Below are 17,499 nucleotides of genomic sequence, written 5' to 3'. Positions count from 1 at the left end.
AGCAAGAATTCCAGGATACTAATTATGTCTGATGAGTCACTTTTTATTTCTGCCAACGACCCCCTAGGGAATCAGTCTAAGGCTTAAATCCTATAAAAGCCATGGATAAATTTTCTAATGGGTGATGCAGATGGGTGTGGAAGTCTGTGGCCTAGGAGTAACTTACGAATTACAGAATGAATGGCAAGAGAACACTTGCTAACAACATTCCTCCTCCAGCCACCTTTTAACACTTTAGGATACAGGAGACAGTCTTATAAGTAGAATATAGAGCACATTTGTTAAAGAAATGTTAGCAAATCACTTTACTCTGAGCCTTCATTCCCTTTTATAAAAATGTCAATATAAACTAATCAACATAGCAAGACCCCATCTCTACAAGAAATTTATGAAAAGAATATCTGGGTGCGATGGCACATGTCGGTAGTCCTAGCTACTTGGGAGGCTGAGGTGAGAGGATCTATTACTTGAACCAAGGAGTCTGAGATTACAGTGAGCTATGATCATGTCACCGCACTCCAGCCTGGGTGACAGAATGAGGTCCTTTCTTGAAAAAAATGAAAAAAAGAAAATGACAGTATGCTTTCTAAGCATGTTTACTGTGGAGATAAAATGAAAATTCAGAATGTAGGTGAAAAGTGTTTGGAAATGGAGGTTCAACCTGTCCTTCCATCATGATGTGGTCCCACTTGCCTCTCCAGTCTTTCCATTTGCCATTATCTGCTCCCATTCTCCCAAACTCTATACTTAGTCTTAAATACTATCTGGTCTCTCATGCTTCTGGAACCTTTACAAATAGTTTTCTGACCCTGTGTTCTCCCTTTCCCCTAAATCCCACCAAAATCTAGCTACTCCCCTCATTGTTCAGGTTCCCATTCATATCCTGCTTTCTTCATCTCCTCAAACTGGATTTTGGGATTTCTTCTATTATGGCACTTGGTTTATTATGTTTTGATTGCCAGTCTTCTTATTTGTTCCCTTCACTAGTATGGCTTTGTGCATGTCATCAGACCTAGATTAATGAGGACACTCCCAACTGTGTTCAAATTGGATTATTAAAGACTTAGAAATTGACTAAAATGAATATGACATAAAAAGTTTAATCTTGGCTTCTTCAGAGATAATATTTGACATCTTTAGTATTCCCTATCCTCAATTCCTTTCTTGTGTAATGATTGCAACATGGGTTTGACTTTTGAAAATCAGGAGTGTAACTGAGTAGATGCTATATCAACAATGACAGTGATAATGTCTTCTAGATTAAAAGAGAACACTATCTGGTAGTCTTAGAAATGGAAAAGTTCTATCCTATGTATTTAAAATAGTAGCTCAAAAGATAAACATTCTGGGCCAGGCATGGTGACTCATGCCTGTAATCCCAGCACTTTGAGAGGCAGAGGTAGGAGAATCACCTGAGGTCAGGAGTTTGAGACCAGCCTGACCAATATGGTGAAACCCTGTCTCTACTAAAAATAAAAAAAATTACTTGGGCATGGTGTTGTGCACCTGTAGTCCCAGCTACTTGGGAGACAGGAGAATTGCTTGAACCCAGGAGGTGGAGGTTGCAGTAAGCCAAGATTGTACCACTGCACCCACGCCTGGGCAACAGAGCAAGAGTCTGTCTCAAAAAAAAAAAGAAGAGAAACATTCTGTTTAGTCAAATGGGCTAGATTTATTTGACCAGCATGTGCATTCAAGCGTGTTGTAGGGAAAAACTGAGAGCCTTCTTACTAAAAACCTTCCGTTGTAATCCCTAGGTCTTTAATGACCCCTCTCATGGAGGCCCTGAACCTGATGTGTAAGGGCAGATTAAAGATTGAGAAGGGTACAAAGCATTCCAGTTTTTGTTCAACTACTTGCTTTCATTTATCACACTTGCAGGTTTTATGACTAGTTAAACATCTTTTCATTTGTACTTGATGGATAATTTTTTTCTAAATCAATCTTCTGTGAGAAGATGGAGGGAAAGACTGGTTGGGTTTTTCTTTATGCTCCAACTTTATACCTTGGAAATATTTATGGTTCACTCCTGGTTCTTCTTATCCAAAGGAAGTAGCTTTGCTAATTGAATGAAGCTTAGACATCCTCAAAACCTGTCCTCTCACAGTCTGAGTGAGGAAATAGGCTTGGAAAGGTCAAGAACTCTTCCAACATGGCAGAGGCAGGTTTAGCACCCTGGTGTCCTGGGATCTCTCCCTAGCCCCTCACTTTGACTTTTGTTCTTTCACCACTTGATCTGGTCATGTTGCAAAACTTTTAGGTCTGTCTTGGAGTTATTGGTGTCTAAATCATCATCAACAAGTCTTGGTAATCTGCCAGTATTTATTTACATCCTCTCAGGGGTGATAAAGATATATGTGATGGATATTTGTTATTTGAGGAGGGATTTCACCTTTAAAAAGAAACACAATAATTTAGAGGTAATTTGTGAGCAATACAGATAACTGTTTTTCATTTTTTCCATTAAATGCTGAGAAATAGCTTTAAAACAATAAAGTCAGTGCTGGTGGTGGCTTAAAAACAACCTCTCAAGTTCCTTTTAGAAAAGGAGTTCCAGTAAGTTTAAACTGATTTCTTACTTATTTTAATATGTGAAAAAGTCATATAGCTTTATAGATTTTATAATGTCTTCACTCCATTATGATTTCCTACCAAGTATAATCTAAATTTCGACAGGATAGTTAGACTTAATTGAGGTATTATCATTCTACAAAGCCAAACTTCTGAATATCAGAATGTCTCATTGTGTCAACAATAGGCATAAGAATTTAGAGAATTCTGCATTTGAATTTAGGGTTTCTCTTATGATTGGCCTAAGTGTAAATATTTCATATAGTTTTCAAAAAGAACCAATTCCAGAATATTTTTTTCCTTTCAAATTTCTGTTTGGTCTAGTGGGAAGCATATATGTTAAGAAACAGAATCATAAATCTTTTTTAGGCGATAGAAAAATTATTTATATGGATTTATATTTGTGTATGTTCCTATTGGAAAAAAATTGTCTTAATTCATTCTTACTGGCTTAGCAAAACTAGATAATCCCACTTTGCCAGTTACAGTAACCTGTTACTTCTTTTACTTTATGGATCAAGTAGGGAAAAAAGTTCTTGACAGTAGCTGAACCTATTTCTGTTTCTGGAACACTGTTCTACAAAAGACCAACTTTTAAAATAAAAATGAATTAAAAATAAGAAACAATATATGTTTCTCTTGCTGATTCAACCTGGAAGCAGATGGAGAAGCCATGGAGGTAAGTCCTGTGCTTATAGGCCTGATTCCTGTTTCTAAAATTTGATCTAATTGTATCAGTTTATGTCTCCTGGGAAACAGACACCAAAATATAATTAGAAGAGCAAGAAATTTATCTAGAGTAATTTCAGTGAAAGATGAAGAGGAAAAGGAAGCAGGAATAGACAAAGAAAGACTCAGACTGCTGTGATCTAAGTCTGACCCCTGTAGAAAGGGAGAATAGGAAAGAAGGATTGGGCAGGTCTAGCCTCAAAGGGCATTAAGTATAGTACTGACAAAACCTCAGCCAACCAAAAGAGAGCTCTGGTGCAAACAGTGATAAAGGAGGAGCTCTGCATAAGGGACAGATGGCCAGGCCCTGGTACACCATACCCAGGCATATCTAGTCTTCTGAGGGCACTAGAGCAGGAGGCACTCAACGGACTGCACTCCTCCAGGTGAATAGCAAGTTCTTTTTATATGAGGAGTGCATCTTGACTGTCCCATTAGTAGTGAGAGATATTACATTTTTCTTGGAAGGTGCCCTTAAAGGTTTCTTTTGTTTCATTTTGTTTCCAAAAGAAATCTTTAAGGGCACCTTCCAAGAAACTGTGGGGATACTTGCAAACTGTGGGGATACCTTGGGCATATTGAATAGTATCACGGTAAAGTTGGGCTCCTGAAGTCAACTCATTCACAGGAGTCATATCAGTATCCTGCATGCCATTGTTTTCTACTAAAAAGCCCCAAACTGGCAGTTCTGTGTTTTACACAAGATGATGAGGTGCATTTCTAACACAGAATTCTTATTGCTAAACTGAGGGAAATATGGCAACACTGTCAAAATTAATATGTATTCATTATCTTTTGAATAATTGGAGCAAAGCTGAGATTGTTACAATACATGATTGGTTGACATGCTACCAGGGACATTTCATGCCCTTGTGCAGTTCTATGAAATCAGTTTGGATTGTGGTCTTCTAGTCCTCGGTCACTCTCTCTCTCTTTCTTTACTGCAGCAATCCATCCTCAGTTGATAAACAGTTAATTTTAAATCACCGAGGTCATTTATAGCTAGTGTATTAGATTGTGAGGAATTGGCTTTTGCAATTATGGAGGCTGAAAAGTCCTATAATCTGCAAGCTGGAGACCCAGTAAAGCCAGTGGTATAATTACAGTCCAATTCTGAATGCCTGACAACCAGGGGAGTGGAAGATGTAAATCTCAGTTCAAGCTCAGAAGACTGATGTCTCAGCTCAGGCAAGCAGGCAAGAAGCAAAAGGGAAAAATTCCTCCTTCCTCCACTTTTTTCCTTCTATTTAGGTCTTCAACAGGTTAGATGATGCCAGCCTATAACAGTGAGAGTCATCTACTTTATGGAGTCCACTGATTGAAATGCTAACCGCATGTGGAAATACCCCCATGGACGCAGCCAGAATTAATGTTTACTCTGAGCGCACCATGGCACAGTAGAATTGACATATAAAATTAACCATCACACCTAGGAACACAGAAACAATCAATTTTGTTAAGGAGATTCAGGGGAGCAAGAAAGGAAAGATGACATTTTGAGAAGGAAGGAGACATTTGCAAGGCTAGGGGCGGGGGCATTTCAGGCAGAGAAAACCAGACAGAGAAAGAGAGAGAGAGGGAGAGAGAGAGAGTCTGTGTCTCTGTGTGTTATGTGTGTGTTTATGTTGTGTGTGTTTTGCCTGGCAGGGAAGAGGGAAGGGGAAGAGTGGGTGGAATGAAATCATAGAGAGTGGCTAGAAGAGCTTTATTTTGGTTCTCATAGGTTTTAAATAGTATCTCACAGAAGATACTATTGTATCCTCTGCCCTTTGTCATGACAAGTGAAAACTTCTCCATCATAGATCTGCTCTGCTCAATACAGTAACTTTTAACCACTTGTGACTGTTTCATTTAAATTTAACTAAAATTAAACTAAATTAAAATTTTCATTTCTCAGTTATATTATTCACATTTCAAGGGTTCAATGTCCATGTATGTCTGCTGGCTATTGGATACTACAAATATAAAACATTTAGATCATCACAGAACATTCTATCAGACAGCACTAAAAGGACAATCCACAACTCAGCATTTTGCAATATCATTTCTACCCTAAAACAGAGACAGAGAACTTAATGACAGAATATTGGGCTATGCCCAATATTCTCCCTGCATGCATATATGAGCACTGCTGCAAAGATTAAAAATTTGCTTTGCATCTTCTGAAAAAATTGAACTCCTACACGCACAGAGCTGTGATAATCCCTGGCTTTCATTTTTAAACAAATTTAAAGGCTAATTGAGAGAGATTAGTATAAGAGGGGGACTCTGGAATAACACTGCTGGGCTCAAATTTGGTTCTGCCATTTACTAGATGAGAGACTTTGGAGAATGCCTAGGTTACCCCACCTGTAAAATGAATATAGAAACAGAACTTTCCCATAGACTAATTATAGTAGATCATATTAGTAAATATATGTCAAGAATTACAATAGTGCCTGGTGTATAATGTATGTTTTTAGCATTAACTAATATTATTACTAATCAGCTCTTTGTTGTTAAGTGGACACTAAATCACCTAGTCTCTCAGCTGGATTTATGAGTCTGATTATATTTTATTATGGCAAATATTCAATATCCATTTATTATTGTTGTTTCTATTATTATCTTTCAAATGGCAGTGTTGCTAGAAGGCAATTAGCAGTATTCCCACAAGGCCCTACTTCCTAATACCATCACTGTGAGAATGAGCATTCTAACATATAGATTTGAGGAGTACACAAACATTCATACCATGGCAATATGTTAAATAGAAAATGTTTCTAAAAATCTAGAAAGGGATAAGATTTCCATAAACAAGTTTTCTTTTGTTATTGTTTGTTTTGCTTCAAAATTGTGTGACAGTGACTTCTGCTTTCTTGCAAAATGGAAAAACGAGAATGGATTTATCATTTGAAACAAATTTAAAAATCCAGCAAAATATAGGAAACGATGGTTTTCTGGAGAGTGACTATCGGGCAGTGTAGGAGAATGATACCACAGAGACAGGAAACAAACAAGACAAACATTATGGTTGCCCCAGATTACTTCCATAAGAGCATTTTCAGGTCATGTCACAGGGATGGAGATCACTGGTAGATTCCAGCAGATTCCCTAGGTTGAGGACAGGGAACTAAGGATCCAAGGAAGCCAAAGTAGCTAGAGTTCACAAGAAGAGTATTTACAAAAAGAGAGTAGCACCAAAAAAGAATGCAGGAAATAGGCAGCAAACAACCCCTGAGCATTAAGCAGAGTACCAGTCAGTGCTCACATGTGAGAAAACCACCTGAGGCCAGGAAAAACATCACCTGAATGAATCACAAAGAACAGTGCCTGACATTCACAAAGGCTGAAAATAGTTCATATTTTCACCAAAGTAGAACTTTTCATAATTCATGGGCACTGTGTAGAGTACTCAAGAAGGTCTTGCCTCAGTAGTGGGAAATAATTATACCTTTACCTACCACTGCTTCTGATATGCCTACCAAATCACAAAAGCGAGATTCCCCCAAAATCAAACTTTTTTGCATAATTTAGCTGCATCTCAGAATAATGCTCAATTATATTTATAGGAATATAAAAATGCCCAGCACACACCCATTTCTGGATATATATCCAAAGTAAATAAAGTCAGTATTTTAAAGAGCTATCCACCCTCCTGTATTTGTTGCAGCATTAGTCACAGTAGCCAAGATGTGGAAACAACTTGTGTCCATTGACAAATGAATGGACAAGGAAAATATTAGATAGATGGATAGACAGAGATAGATAGATATACCCCCTACACATAGATATAGATATAGATATAGATATAGATATACAAACATAAACACACTAGGATATTATTCAGCCCATAAAAAGGAGGAATTTCTCCCATCAGTGATAATATGGATGGACCTGGAAGACAGTATGCTAAGTGAAATAACCCAGACACAGAGAGACAAACACTGCATGATCTCACTTATATATAAAATCTAAAATAGTTGAACTAATAGAAGCAGAGAGTAGAATGGCAGTTGTCAGGGACCACGGGTAGGAGAATAGAGTGATGTTGGTTAAAGGTTGCAAAGTTTCATTCATGTAGGATGAGTAGATTTTGGAGATCTACTGTACAAAATGGAGCCTTTGTACATTACATTCTTCGTTGTAATGAATAACAATACTGCATTGTGTATTTTAAAATTTGCTAAGATGGTAGAGCTTATGTTAAATGCTCTTACGAAAAAAGAAAAAAATAATAACAAAAAGGAGGAGGAAGAAACCTTTGGAAGTGTTGGTTTAGTTTATGGCATTGATTGTAGTAACAGTTTCGTGGGTGTATACTTTTCCCCAAGCATAGCAAGTTTACATAATGACAAATATTTTGTCTTGTTTTTACATTTACAGCATTTTACACAGAGCTTGCCAGTTATATAGTAGATGTTGAACAATTTCTTTGTGTTTTAGCTGTCAAACTCCGTTCTGACTATATGAGGTACTGCATTTCTCTTTGAAACAGTCTGTGAAGTAGTTTCCTGTGTAAGACTAATAAAGAGGTACAACGCTTATTTTCCTAATTTTTAAATCAAATTCTCATGAACGTCTTAGAAAACCCTCTCACACGGAAGGTATAAGATTACTTCTTTTTTCTGGATGTTAGCACTAGGTAGGTACAATATATTATTAGTTTTTGTATTCCCAATGTCTGACACATAGTATATGCTCAGTTTATTTTAGTTGAAAGATTAAATGAATGATTAAAAGCAAATTGTGTAGTGTCCAATTTCACTGGACTGGAGTTTGAATCTAAATGTATCATGTATTGAGCAACAATTATGTATGAGACCTGTGTTAGAGCTGAGGATACAAAGGGGAATGCAGGAATCTCTATCCAGCCTGAAAGACGCAGATAGGCAAACAGATCAATTATGTATCACATTGTAAATGCTTTACCCAAAGTATGAATGAAGATCTATGGATTTACTAGTAAAGGAGACTGGATGATACTTGTGTTAAGACTTGAAAATGAGAGGATTGATTGCCAATGATTTTATTTAAGCTAATCAAGGACAAAAAAAATCTTTAGAATAACATGTTGAACTTAATCAGGCCTGCCTGTACAAAAGTAGACATAAATAAGATTAAGGTTTTCAAAAGAATGGATGGATAAATGCAGATATATTGCAACATATTTCCTGAGTTTAATTTGTATAGCTCCTTCAACAAACAACTTTTTTAAGCAATCTGGATGAAATTGGCAGTGGTAAGTTGTCATTTTGCAATAGCCCATCTTATTAAGAAGACAAAGAGGAAGGAGAGCATTCTAAGTAAAGAGAACAGCTTGTGCAAAGGTGCACAGGTGTTGAAGTTAATGTGACAGTGAGCTTAATGTGAGCAGAGTTTTTAGGGGAGAATATCTTGAGATCTGGGCTAGTTAGTAAAGGACAACTTTTTCCCTCTTAAGGAGTTCAGGACATTGTCAGTGTCAAAGAGGGGCCAGTAAAGGTTTGTAATTAGGGAAGTGACACGATCAAAGTGTTTTCAGGAAGGTAACTTTCACAAGCAGCATCTTCTGGTGGCTGCTTCCTGCTGTCCTTAGTAATTCATTAAGGAGCTGGCTGTCAGAAACCAGGACTGAGACTCGGTAGGATACAAGTCACTGAAAAATTATGATTATTTATAATGTATTACTAGAAAATTGTTGCTAAATAGATTTTGTTAAAAGATCTCTTGTGATATGTGCATAGCTATTGTTTATCCACATGAGTAATTTGCATCATGCGAGTGTCTCGCTTGTGCTGTGGTTCCCGCAAACCTGCAAAGCCAATACCATCATATATAAACCTACATTTCTTTATGTAAGTGCTTTATTCTTTCACCTTGTTGACAGATCACCTCCCCTCTCCCTGTAGCATGACCATAACTTAAGACAAATCTCTTAGGTCTGTCATCTATATTCTCACTTCCTCGTTTCTTTACTTATTCTTCATGTTTTGCCTTTCCTTAATTTAGACCCTAATTTGGGTGTCTTAATGTTTATTCCTTAGAGACATTTGTTATTGAATAAGCCCTGTTATTTTTACTTGTGCCAAACAAATGTAAACTGAAAAAGATTCTAAAAAGAAGCCAAAAATTTTTTAAAGTTAAAAAAAAAACTCACAAATAATCACTAAAGAACTTACTCATGAAACCAAATACCACCTGTTCCCCAAAAACCTATGGAAATAAAAAATAAAAAAAATTTTAAAAATAAAAATAAAAACAACAGCAACAACAAAACAATAAAGCCTCTTGTAAAGAGGCTGTATTTAACAATCTGGTACAAAGAAAGTATGTATTTTTTTTTTTTTGGTAAGCTACTTAGCTTATGAGCAAAATGTACTCCATGAATGAAATTTTAAAATGTTTGGAGAATAAAGCTAAGGTAAAAAAAGAGAGAGAGATGGCATTCTTTCCACGTAAAAAGCCCACAGGGACCAAAGTTTGATGATGCCCTAGATTCTGTGACAGTCAACGATGAAACAATTATTTATTCCTTTTGAATTGCCACGTTTTAGATCATTAGTAGTGAGCAAATGTATTAATGCTACTATCATTTTTTGCTAACTTTCTCCCTTCTTCAGCCTGGTAAGGCTATAAATTTTATCAAATAAAATTTATAAACACACACACACACACACACACACACACACACACACACTCTTTGAGACCATGGTCCCTTTCTATTTGTTTCTAGTATGGAACATTCAGAAACATAAATTGTAACATTTTTGTAAACTGCTATAATTTCATTATTTTGCATTGAACATCTTCTTGCCCATAATTGTGACCATCTCAGGTCCCTGGCTTAAGCCCGTTAGTTCACACATTGGTATTGCTATATACAGAACTATTTTCCCACGCAGATTGAAGTTCTAACCCTTAGGACTTTAGAGATGGGGCCTTTGGGAGATACTAGATTTAGATGAGATTATGAAGATTGGGCCCTCATGGTGGGATTAGTGCTATTATAGAAAGAGGTACCAGAGAGCTTTCACTTTCTCTTTCCCATGTAAGGACATAGGAAGTAGGTGAAAAGATGGTTGCTAAAAAGCAACCATGCGACATCCTGATCTTTGACTTTCAGCTTCCAGAACTGTGCGAAAATGGATGAATAAATGAATGAATGGATGAGTGAGTGAATGAATAAAATCTATTGTTTCCACTGAGTCTATGGTATCTTGTTATGGTAGCCTGAGCTGACTAAGACAGGTGGTCTTTGACCCTGCTTAGGAGTTTCCTGTCGGGGTTTAGAAGCAGGTGTTTAATTTCCATCTCAGCTCAAGCTGCTATTCCAACTGCAATTGAAGCAACATGCATTTGAGCAAGTTCTGCAGCTGGCTTCATTTCAGGAGTTGTGCCTCAGTAAGGGGAAATAGCAGAAAACCTCTGACCAGTTTACCTTTTATGCTTTCATTTCCTTTTTTTTTTTTCTCTCTCTCTTTTTGGTAACTTTCTTTGACTTAAGCTGACATAAGAGTACATTTTTCAGAAGCTAGGACAATGTGGTAGAGTAAAACAAGCCTGAATTTGGTGTTGGAAAGTCTAAGATTTACATCCAGGCCCTATTTGGAAATCTATGCAATTATACATCCTTTCTCTGGTGATCTGATTTCATGGGATCTACTTTTACAACTCTATGTTGAACCTACCTGATAGTCACACAAATTCTGTCCTGTCTGCCACAGCTCTATTGACTTCTCTCCTCCCCACCTTTATCCCCAAGGGGAAAAACAGCTGCTTTCATGTGCCATTAATTTAAACATTCTTTTATGCCATATAAATTTGTGCTTCTTGACTTCTTTTTTGAAATGGTTATAACATCTGTCTGCTTCCCTCATTGAATGTGTTAAAATCTTTAACATCTATTCATTTTTATATCTGTATGAAAGTCACGCTTTTAAAAAATATAAAACTATTTATTCCAAAGCCATACTCAAAACATACAATGAAATGCATCCCTTTTAAAGACTTAATAAAAAGAGCAATCTTTACATTTTACAAGTTGAAGACCTTTTGTTCCCACAAAAAGTCTCATAAAAGTTAATTCCATAAAGTGTTAAATGTACTTTCTTGTCTATATAAAATATATTCTCTCTTTAAATGGAAAACATGCAAATATAGCAGTTTTATTATAAAATTATTCTCAATTTCTGAAATTCTCACTAGTCTATAGCATCCCATTTCCACACACTTCTTAAAATGAGGTAAGAAGACAAATGGTGAAACCTTTTTCTTCAGATCATTTTTTTCAGATGCTGATGCCTTGCTGACGCAAAGAACAACATGCCTTTGTCATTCCTTTCATCTGAAATATTTTCCCAGTGGTTACTCAGTATTTTGCACAAAGAACAGTTGCAATACCTGTCATTTAAAAATTCATTCTATACACAACATGTAATTCATTTTATACGATTTTAAGATCTGAATCAAAGCTATTGCTACAGCGATTCACTAGTTTCTTTACAGGCATTTTAATAAATAGTCCTCAGTTATAGAAGACTCTTCAAATCCTTTAAAGTGGGAGTCAGCAAACATCTTCTGTAAAGGTCCAGATATTTTGTCTTGTGTGTCATTTTTCTGATACATTTTTTTACAACTCTAAAATGTTTTTAAAAAGTATTTAGCTATGCTGTAATTTGCTGCCCCCCTACTTTAAAAAAATAGAACTAGTCTCTAAATTAGACTACTCGTGTTAATAACATGTAAACTTCACATTGTGCAGTAAAATAAATCCACAGTTTCTGACTACTAAATTGAAAGTTCATAAGCAGTAAAAAATGAATCCCATTCAAAGAGTGGGGCTACATTCCAGATGTTCTTTTTAATCAATGACACTTTCTTATGGCTTCTTTTTCATTTTGATTGAATCAGTCACATGTCTTTGTTTTTGTTGGTCTTACTTTTTTATAGGGAAAAATTATCTTCGTGATGCTAATTTGAAGTTTTGGAAATCAAAGACTGGAATGCTTTCATGCTGATAGAGGTAGATGCATACGCACTGGTATATGCAGTTACAAATACTCATATAAAATGGAAAACACTATTTCATATATAAATTAATCATTAAATGCTCTCCATGGCTAAGAAGGAATCCATGGAAACCAGATAGAAGGTATGCAAAACAGACCTACAGAATATTCTAATTTGCTTTTATCACATGTAGTTGCTACATTTTAGGAAAACATGATTTGTTTATGAAACAAGTAAATATAAATTAATATAGTGTCATGATTTATTCAGGTTCTTGATGCATATAACCTGGAGCTCACTAAACTGATCTATATAACATGAACCTGTAGCTTGGTGCTGAGAATCACAACTGTGTGTGTATGTGTGTGTGTTGCATGTTTTCCTTTCCTACCACAAACAGTGTTATAACCAGATTATGGCAAATAAAAAAGCAGTTGTAAATTTACCCAAATACATCATAAACAAATTGGAACACTCTGGAATTACAATCATCTGACATTCTACAAAAACATTTACAAATTCTAAGATGAAAAAGTTGAAAACTTTGGTATCCCTAAAAAGAGAAATTTCAGGGCCATGCATGATGGCTCACATCTGTAATCCAGGCACTTTGGGAGGCCAAGGTGGGAGGCTCTCTTGAGCCCAGAGTTTGAGACCAGCCTGGCCAACATGGCAAAAACTCATCTCTGCCCAAAATACAAAAAATAGCTATGCTTGGTGGTGCACACCTGTAATCCCAGCTACTCGGGAGGCTGAGGCACAAGAATCACTTGAACCAGGAAGTGAAGGTTGCAGTCAGGTGAGATCATGTCAGTGCACTCCAGACTGGGTGACAGAGTGAAACTGTGTCTCAAAAAAAAAAAAAAAAAAAAAAAAAATTAGCCAGGCCTGGTGGCACAGGTTGTAATCCCAGCTACTCAAGTGGCTGAGGCACGAGAATCGCTTGAACAGGTGAGGCGGAGGTTGCAGTGAACTAATATCATGCCACTGCACTCCAGCCTGAGTAACAGAGTGAGACTCTGTAAAAAAAAAAAAAGAATAGAAAGAAAGAAGGAAAGAAAGAAAGAAAGAGAAGGAAAAGGAAGAAAGGGAAGGAAGAAGAAGGAAGGAAGGGAGGGAGAGAGGGAAGAAAGTAAGTTCAATTATATCAGGGAGTCCATGCCCAATTTTTGAACTATAAAAAGTAAAAGTTTTCAGTGCAAAATTATTGCTATTGAGAAACAAAAAATTAAAAAAGAAAAAAGAAAAAAATTCTTGCTATTGATAAATAGCAGTGACACAAAAACGACATGAAACACCTAACGTCTATAAAACACATGACAATATCCTGAAGGTATGTTTTGGCATAGAAAAGGTAATCTGGGGATAGGAAATACTAGGTTGCTGTACCGATTTAATTCTAAATCTGGGTGTTGGAATGTTTAAACACTCTCTTTTTGCAAACAGACTCAGCATATTTATAGCTCATCACATTTCTTCTTAAATGGCCACTTCAGGTGTTACAGTACGTGGTCTGCAGCCTGAAGGACAAGATACATAAATTCTTCTACATAGAGTAGTTGATGAACTTCGGCTGCTCCCCCAGGGTTGGATGGTGGCACTCATCCTGAGGAAAGACTTTGTTCTGCCTTCGCCAAGTGATGTAGTGAACGCCTCTCAGCCTGGCCAAATCTAAGTAACAGCGTTCATCTTCACAGTTGCACAGTTCGAATACAGCAGCCCAGTCCTTTTGGAACCGTAAGTATTCAAGTGTATAATGTCATAATCAGTAAATGCATTCCATGTGTCAGAGAATAGGTCACCATATCCATAAGAACTAGTTCCACGTGGCTGGGGAGGCCTCAGAATCACGGTGGGAGGTGAAAGACACTTCCTACATGGCAGAAGCAAGAGAAAATGAACATCCAAGTCACAATTTAACCTTTTCCTGAAAATTATTTTTTAAACCCAGCTTCCTCCTTTGGAAAATGGGAACAATAATAACTCTCTTATTCTCCTTTCTCCATTTCTGGGATTAAATGAGTTATAATTAACTGGATTGAAATGATCCTTAAGTGATGAAAACGTGTCTTATCTACCATTGTTTTCCTCACACCTTGGAAAGAGACGCTGCATATCAAAGTGCTTTTTATGATAAGTAGGATGTGGTTTTATCATTATCAGACATTATTAGCAGCACAGGAGCCAGCAACCTCTGATCTCATTTTGAAAGTGGCCAGAGGGTTCATGTCAGGTAGCATTCAAAGAACCAAAGGTGCAGAAGTCTCACGCTGGGCCAATGGGGACATGGATACTTGACAGTGGTTTCCAATTCCAGGGAGGAGGCCACTTATGGAAGAGAAGGCCTGAAGGAAACTGGAAGATTTGCTTCTTGTGTTCTAGGTCCTTTACCAGCAGGGATTCAGGGGCAAAAGTGCTTTCTCCACACAAACATTAGCTTGTCTATCACACAATCACTTGTCACTTCTCTTGGCCTTTGTCTGTGCTGACTGAGGTGGGAGGGTAGACAGAGGTGGGAGGATAGACAGAGAGGGGACAGGGGCAACATTTCTGGCATGCAGAAATCTTACAGTGAATATAAAGATTTGACAAAACACTTCGAGGTTGCCAACAATGATTGGCTAGATTTGTATTTTTTTATATATATATATATTCAAAACACTTATTTCAGTTCCAACATATAAAATCTAAAACTTTAAAATGGGAAGTTAAAGCTCAAATTTGAAGTCACTATAGGGGGAAATATTCTGTGCTAGTTTTTAACTGTTTCAGTATTTTTAGTTTCACTTTTCTACTCTCAATGACTCCTTCATTCCAAAATGAACAGGTGCACTAAACATCTTGTTCATGAAAATTACCAACTCGAGGTTCACAGGATGGCAACTTACATTCATTAGGTGAGTATCCAAACTAATCCCTCTATCACACCGTGGTAGACTGATTAATGACCCCAAAGATATCAGGTCCTAATCCCTCCATGTACATGTTATCTAATATGGAAAAAGGATCCTTATAAAAGGAATTAAGCAAAGAATTTGAGATGGGGGAGATTATCGTGGATTAAAAAAAAGCAAAAATTGGCAAATGAGATATAATTAAATGAAAGAGCTTCTGCACAGCAAAAGAAACTATCAAGAGAGTAAATAGACAACCTACACAATGGGAGAAAATTGTTGCAATCTATGCATCTCACAAAGGCCTAATATCCAGAATCTATGAGGAACTTAAATTTACAAAAAAAAGAAAAACCCATTAAAAAGTGGGCAAAGAACATGAACAGACACTTCTCAAAAGAAGGTATACATGTGGCTAACAAACATATAAAAAAAATCCTTCACATCACTGATTATTAAAGAAATGCAAATCGAAACCACGATGAAATACCATTTCACATCATTCAGAATGGTGATTATTAAAAAGTCAAAAAATGACAGATGCTGATGAGGTTGTGGAGAAAAAGAAATACTTTTATACTGTTGGTCAGTGTGAAAGTAGTTCATCCATTGTGGAAAACAGTGTGGTGATTCCTCAAAGACAAAGAAGCAGAAATACCATTTGACCCAGCAATCTCATTACTGGGTATATACCCAAAGGAATCTAAATCATTTTCTTATAAAGACACATGCACACACACGTTTTTTGCAGCACTATTCACAATAGTAGACATAAAATCAACCTAAATGCCCATCAATAATAGACTGGATGAAGAAAATGTACATATACAACATGGAATACTATGCAGCCATAAAAAGGAATGAGATCATGTCCTTTGCAGGGACATGGATGGAGCTGGAGGCCATCATCCTTACCAAACTAACACAGGAACAGAAAACCAAATATTGCATGTTCTCACTTATAAGTGGAAGCTAAATGATGAGAATACATGCACATATGGTGGGGAACAACACACACTGGGGCCTGTTGGAGAGTAGGGGGTAGGAGGAGGAAGAGGATCAGGAAGAATAGCTACTGGATAATGGGCTTAATACCTGGATGATAGGAAGATCTATGCAGCAAACCACCATGGCACACATTTACCTTTGTAACAAACCTGCCCATGTACCCTTGAACTTAAAAGTTGAAAATAAAAAAAAAAAAGAGTGATCCTGTCAGGAACTAGGTGGTAGCTATGGAGATGATGAAAAGTTGTCAGAGTCTAGAAGTATTTTGAGGGTGGGCTTGATTGGCTGGTGGATTAGATGTGAAGGATGACAGAAGAAAAAGGCACTAGGATGACTCCAGAGTTTTTGCTTTGAGCATAAAAGAATGAATGCCATTTACTGAGATCAGAGAAAATAGACAGTCTGTTTATTCTTATACTATTAATCGACACAACTTCCGGTTAACAAATTCATTTTATTTTCTGAAAGTTGCAGAAGACTTTACTGGTTATGACCTTATATTCCTTTAATGGTCATCTGTAGCCAAAATCATAGACATAAATTATGGGGAGAGTTCTTGGTAAGCCTTCCATTCCTGCTACTAGGAGAAACCAGCAGGCCCATGTGTCCCAGCAGCATACAGTAATTGCTAAGTGTGAGTGGGGATGTCAGTTTTAGTGTCACAGTAACAATTGTTAAAGGAGGAAGGGAGGAAAGGAGAGGGGAGGGGAGGAAAGGGGAGAGAGGAGAGGAGAAGGGAGGGAAGGAGAGGGAGAGGGAGGAGAGGGGAGGGGAGGGACAAAAAGTTATAAACTATTTAGTTCCAGCCTCTAGAAGGCAGAGGCATGAGGTCTACTTAGGGTCCTCTTGAGACAGGTGAAGAATTTTTGGGGTCATAAAATTAATATCACAAGGTGATGTTATGTTAGTATTATGACTTCAAAATGTGTGGACAGTCTGGGCACAGTGGCTCACACCTGTAATCCCAGCACTTTGAGAGGCCGAGGCAGGTCAATCGCCTGAGTAAGGAGTTTAAGACCAGCCTGGCCAATATGGGGAAACTCCTTCTCTACTAAAAATACAAAATTAGCTGGGTGTGGCGGAGCATGCCTGTAATACCAGCAATTTTGGAAGCTGAGGCAGGAGAATCACTTAAATCCAGGAGGAGGAGGTTGCAGTGAGTCGAGATTGTGCCATTGCACTCCACTATGGGCAGCAAGAGTGAAATCCCATCTCAACAACAAAAAAAAGTGTAAGCAGATGTCATTTACACCATAATTTCAGAATGCAATAAATTCACATTTAAAAACTTTGAAGTACACTGTATCAAAATTTTACTCCATTTTTC

General features: G+C 37.1%; 1 long non-coding RNA gene across 1 annotated transcript; it reads left to right on the top strand.

The window, feature by feature from the left end:
- Window positions 1-12,031: 12,031 nt before the first annotated feature.
- Window positions 12,032-16,341, top strand: LOC105717559 (uncharacterized). Its single transcript, XR_002478365.2, has 3 exons — window positions 12,032-12,412; window positions 13,767-14,007; window positions 15,098-16,341. It is a non-coding gene; the product is annotated as an uncharacterized LOC105717559 (long non-coding RNA).
- The last annotated feature ends 1,158 nt before the right edge of the window (window positions 16,342-17,499 follow it).

Source organism: Aotus nancymaae, unplaced genomic scaffold, assembly GCF_030222135.1.
Source record: "Aotus nancymaae isolate 86718 unplaced genomic scaffold, 86718_ANA_hifiasm-v0.15.2.pri h1tg000040l, whole genome shotgun sequence".
In the NCBI taxonomy this organism is placed as follows: Eukaryota; Metazoa; Chordata; class Mammalia; order Primates; family Aotidae; genus Aotus; species Aotus nancymaae.
The sequence above is the reverse complement of the archived record's forward strand: the minus strand, read 5'-3'. Positions and strand labels throughout refer to the sequence as shown.